The 6,000-nt window shown below is 37.5% G+C and overlaps 1 protein-coding gene across 1 annotated transcript in view; it reads right to left on the reverse strand.

Annotated features, from left to right (window-relative positions):
• SLC39A10 (solute carrier family 39 member 10) overlaps positions 1–4,862 on the reverse strand; it is a 145,173-nt gene extending 140,311 nt beyond the window's left edge. The window contains exon 1 of the mRNA XM_049615229.1: positions 4,767–4,862. The gene's annotated coding sequence lies outside the window, so the exon portion shown is untranslated. The remainder of the gene's footprint in view (positions 1–4,766) is intronic.
• Between the last annotated feature and the right edge of the window lie 1,138 nt (positions 4,863–6,000).

The following is a 6,000-nucleotide window of genomic DNA, read 5'->3' on the forward strand; positions in this document are numbered from 1 at the left end:
ATTCTCTTGGGGAGAGACCTGAGGCCCTCCCTCTCAGAGCCTCTGCCAATCTGGCATCACTTTGAAGTGATGGCCTTCTCACTCTACTCTAATTTTTCTTTCTTTCCTTCCTTCCTCCCTCCCTTCCTCCCACCTTTTCTATTTTTCTTCTTTTCTGTTTCCTTCCTTCCTTCCTTCTCTGTCTCCTTACTTTCTTCCTTTTTCTCTTTTTTGAGAGAAAGAGTCTTTTCTAATTTTTTTTTTTTTTAAGTAGGCTTCATGCCCAGTGTGGAGCTCAACATAGGACTTGAACTCAACTCATGACCCTGAGATCAAGACCTAAGCTGAGGTCAAGAGCTGGATGCTCAACTGACTGAGCCACCAGGCACCCCAGAAGACGGTATATTAAAAGGAGGCAGTCACAGAGTCTTGACTCACTTAAGGGCTGTTAATAAATTTTAGTAAAACACTGGGGCCATTTAGAAGCAACATGTAGCTGTATTTGTATTTGAGACAAAGAACAGTGCATATTCTTTTGACTTCAATACCAAGCTAATGGCTAGATAACCGAAATTTTTGAAAATCCCAACCTTTGTTGGGAGACCATAGATCAATGTGTAGGATCTCAGGAAAACTAAGCTTCAATAATCTTCACTCTAAACACACATGGCGACAGGGAGTAAGAATGCTCTTTATTGTGCAAAAAGCAGAAGTCTATCATTTTACTTTCTTGATAGCCTAGCATAGTTAGAGGTCAAAACAGGAAGTGCCATTGTTAACAGGCAGAAACATGAAAGTTCTGTTCTTAAAAACACCTTCAACCTTCTTCCCCATGAGGACATTTTGAATGCAGGAACTCTGGGTGGGACCATATGGCTTCCTGTATTCTCTTTAATCAAAGTGGTAAAGTTTGTTTTTGTTTTAAAATGCAGTTAAAGGAAAGACATTTGTCGTGTCAGAAGAGAACAACATTCAGTTCCTTTTAGATTTTTATGAGCATCTGTGATCATTTGTCATATGTGGCTAAAAAATGACCAGTACTGATGAAATGCCATTTTATTTTTAGGGAAAACCCTCAGCACACTTTCCCAAAATAAGTTTTAAAAAAAATCTCTGCTTCTTTCCAGGGACGTTTTGTTCATGGCTAAATGTGGGTACATACACTTTTATGATAAAGACCATCTTTTTGCCAAAATATACTGAGGTAAAAGGCTTAAATGCTATGGTCTGTGGAACTGATGATGTAGAACTCCATTTTCTAGGTTTCTTGTGCACAAATACTAATAATTCATTCTTGAGACATTTGGTTGGCTTGAAATAATATTTTAAACAAAGAGAAAAATGTCATGAACCTGAAAAATGAAGGGAAGGCCAGGAAAGAAATAATACGGTAGATAGATATCTCAATCTCTGAACTTTCATTTCCAACCCTTCAAGTTTTCTCCCAGCCTATGTGTGATGGCAAATAAATATTCTAGAACAAAACTAATCATTCAAAATAAGGATAGGCATAATTTACTTTAGGTAGAATGAATCCAAGCAACTTTTTCTCTTTTCCTAGTGAAATAAGACTATTTCAAACAAGGATATACTGATATATTGAGGGAACATTTTCAGCCCAAATGCTTAATTAGAAGTTTGTCTTTATTAATAACCTGTCATCATACTAAAAATGCAACTTAATGCAGTAACAAAATAACAGACAAAATCCTCAGGGGTGCCTGGGTGGCTCAGTTGGTTGAAAGTCTGACTTCGGCTCAGGTCATGATCTTGTCGTTTGTGGGTTCAAGCCCCACGTTGGGCTTTGTGCTGACAGCTCGGAGCCTGGATCCTGCTTGGGATTCTGTATCTCCCTCTCTCTCTCTCTGCCTCTTCTCCCACTCAGGCTCTGTCTCTCTCTCAAAAATAAAATAAACATAAAAAAAAATTTTAAAAACCACAAAATCCTCAGATAATAGACTAGGGAATTAAGATAAAAAACCCTTTTACATATCCAGATCCAGTCAAGGACTTGACAAAGGACCCCATTTTATGTATTTTTCATTATGATTTTACATATATTTGAGTTTAGAGTTCCTTACATGTTGATTTCTGCATACAATCTGTGGAAAAATAAGTTTTCTTTTTTTAAGTAGGCTCCACCTCAATGTGGGGCTGGAACTCATGACCTTGAGATCAAGAGTTGCATACTCTACTGACTGAGCCAGTTAGGTGCCCCTGGAAAATAGGTTTTCTGATTTTCCTTTTGGAGAATATGAAATGACTGGCCATAATGGAAAATAAGAAATATTTTGCATAATTATCGAACTAGTCTAAGAATAGATGCTATTGTACCAAATCTCTTAATGCAGTCATCAACTGGATCTTTTTTTTCTACCACCAAAGTGTAAACGAAGTAGTTATAGGACCAAAAGGAAACTTTCAAGAGGTCCCTTTATCACACATGTGTTATTGTAACTAAATGGGCTTGAAATTCTATTTCTCATGTGCAAAAACCAAGGGAAGCAGCAAGAATTAGCAGAGTAGAGAATGGGAGAGTGATCATCCCAGAGTCTCAATGTTTCAGAGTCTGATGTGATCACAGGGCCATTTAGTTTAGCTTCCTACCTTTTTACTCTCCAAGATCCTGGTGTTTCTGTTTTGTTTCACAAGGGGAATTGTAAACTTAATAGGGTTTATTTATGCAGTTGGAATTTTGAAATAGAGGGTAAATTAAGAGGAAGGAAGACTTGATTGCTGGATCAAAGTTCTATTAGAAAACCGCGGGGTTCTTATAGAAAGAAATTAAAAAGCTTTAAAAAGTTGTACATTTAAAAAGTATTTTACAGGGGCGCCTGGGTGGCTCAGTCGGTTGGGCGTCCGACTGAGATCAGCTCAAGTCGTGATCTCTCAGTCCGTGAGTTCAAGCCCCGCATCGGGCTCTGTGCTGACAGCTCAGAGCCTGGAGCTTGTTTCAGATTCTGTGTGTGTCTCTCTCTCTCTCTGACCCTCCCCTGTTCATGCTCTGTCTCTCTCTGTCTCAAAAATAAATAAAAACGTAAAAAAAAAAAATTAAAAAAAAGTATTTTACAATTTACAAACACTTTAGTCTTTTAAAAAAATTTAAAAATTTATTTGAGAGAGAGAGAGAGAGAGAGAGAGAGAGAGAATCTCAAGCAGGCTTCACACTCAGTGCAGAGCCCGACTGGGGGCTCCATTCCACGACCCTGGGATCATGATCTGTGCCAAAATTAAAGCGTCAGACTCAACTGACTGAGTCACCCACGCACCTCTACAAAACACTTTATTATAAAATTATTTCATTTACATATACAGTGAGGGAGCTCCAGGGTCTATTAGCAGAGCTTTGACCATAACCATGCATCCTGTTGCCTGGTCTAAGACTCTTTGCAGTTTTTCTTTTTGTTTCTCTCTCCCGGTATCCCTCTCTCCTCCTCCCCCTAACCCCAGTGATTGATTCCGAAACTTACGTTATGGATTCTTAACAATGTAGAGGACTAAAAATTTTTTGAGGGCAAATTTAGTGTCCTACTTACTTTTGCATCTCTAGCATCTAAGCCAACATAGTGTGTTTAGCTAATATTTGTTGAATGAATGGAATAAAACACAAAGACAAATTAAAACAGAACTGTCTTTTCAGATAGTAAATAAATGAAAATAGAAAATTAATATTATAGATTTTAGACAGCTATTCAGAATATCAAGTAATGTTATAGATGCTATGTATCATCTGATCTCTCTGTCATCTGTCTTGTTAGCCTCATTCCAAATAGTACATTTTATCATTTGTTATTATTTAGAAGTTTTCAGGTCATTAAGTCATAATTAAAAGTTAGAAAGATTTGTCTTGTTTTATTGACCGCATAGAAGTTAGAATCTATTCTTCAGTAACATAAGGTCTAATGGCATACAACAAATAAAAATGGTCATTGTCAATTATTTCTCAATAAAATGGGAAAAATGCTCATAATTACCTGTCACATCTAGGAAAGTATAAGACTGTGACCATTAACTTTTATTCTATTTACGTTAGTTTTCCTTATTTATTGCTGTTCTATTTCCTTTATGAATTTCACAGGTTTCTGAAAGCATCGACTGATCATTTTTATATTATTCCATCAGCCTGGCTTATCCATAAGTAGATTGCAACTGGCAACTGGCCGTGCTTAGAGAAAACAAGTTTTCATACACGTATTTTGTTCTGCCTGCATGTCTAGGTAAAGATCCTGGATGTGTTGAGTTTTATTTTATTTCTGCAAAGTCTCTATAAGTAAATATTTGGGTGTGTGACTTGGAGGAAAATTCAGAAAGGAAGAACTAATTTATTATTTATTTCAGACTTAAGAATCATTGAGGTCACGTCCTAGCAAGACACACGGAGAGAAAGGATCTCAAAGAACACCCAAATTTTACAAAACTAAATCCATACGACAAATAAAGAAGAAATATCCAGTATCCAATTTAGATTCTCTAGATCCACACCAAGGAAGAAAATACAGAAACGAATGGGCAAAGCTGTAATTTTGCCAGTTTAGGTACTGCTGTTAGGAAACACTACACGATGGATGCCATCTAGTGACAGGTGACCAACGTCTGATCAATCACATAGAAATGATGGGGTGAGGAGGTGAAACGCCCAGGATGTTGTCTGTAAGGAGAAAAATCCTTCTGAGAGAATCACATTCAAGAGATTAGTGTTATTTCTCCGGGTCCACAGAGTGTATGAAAATTTATCAGAAAGCGGCAGCGCGGGGATTTTTATTTTGAAATCCTGTATTGCCACCTACCTCCAAATCTGAACCTCCTCCTCCTCCTGCCGCTGTCTTTCACCATCCAGTCCGCAGCTGAGCTCAGAACCGAGGAGTGTCCTCAAGTCATAGCCCCCCGTAGAGTGACAGGTGGTGGAGGTGGAGCACCTTAGAAACCGGTCTCAAAAAAAAAAAAAAAAAAAAAAAAAAACAACTTCAGAAAAAGGAACCAAGATGATTCCTAAAACAATCTGTACCCAATTAAAAATAACAACAATCATAAATAAACTGCTGGAAAGTTCAAAGAGTAAAACTAAAATAAGGACCAGAGGAAGTCATCTTTGTTTTTCTCGGTCAACGACAGTGCAGACCTGATGCTGTCTTGTTCCTGGTACCAAAGCCTCACTGAAAATGCCAGAGACCTCTCTCTAAATGGCTGTAGCATTGTGCCCTAAGGGAAATAATTTTCTCCAACATTTCTCATCTTTTGTAAACAGATGGCATAGGGATTTTTTTTTTTTTTTTTAAGAGAAAGACCAACAATCTGTCAACTCTGGAATTCTCATAGTCCAATAGTTTCTTTTTGGTTAATTTTTCACAACTAGATGAACCAGTGCTGCGGCCATAGATACATTTAAGAAAATGAGACACTTCCCTGTGTTCACATATATCCGATTAAAGCTCAATAGGACTATCTCAGTCGCCTCAGAAAAACATCAAGTTGAAAACCCTTGTGAAATGAAAAGAAAAGCTTATCAAAATCTCCAGCTTCGAGTGCATCTAGTTGTTTTCTTTTTATTGTTGCCTACATGCTGTGATTGGAGCACAATGTGTGGAAATTGCATAACCATTATTTCCACAAATCAAAGCTATTGAGAAATGGAAAGGCCGTGCAGGAGCTGCTGCATGAAATGTTGACTTAAAAAATTCTGCCTTTATGTCTAAAGTCTTCCCTTCTCTTTTTAAAGTACTGTTTAGTTTTAACCATCAGTGGGTTTTGTTTTGTTTTTTAAGTAAAATCGGAATTAGCCACAGGCCAAATAACATTTTTTCGAAAAGTGTTGTCTGTTTCTTATATTTTTCTTTCCTTCAACTTTATTTTATTATGTTTTGAAATCTGGGCTAGTCTAGGCAAAGCGTTCTTAATTCAAGTATTGGAACCATCAAGATAACCTCTGTGCAATTTTCATGCCTCAGGGGGAAGTTTTGGGTGCCCTCAATCCAATCCACTCCCCGTTAGGGGTGGTGGGGAGGTGTTGAAAGAATCCTCTTT

The sequence above is a fragment of the Panthera uncia genome (genome assembly GCF_023721935.1).
Source record: "Panthera uncia isolate 11264 chromosome C1 unlocalized genomic scaffold, Puncia_PCG_1.0 HiC_scaffold_3, whole genome shotgun sequence".
Classification (NCBI taxonomy): domain Eukaryota; kingdom Metazoa; phylum Chordata; class Mammalia; order Carnivora; family Felidae; genus Panthera; species Panthera uncia.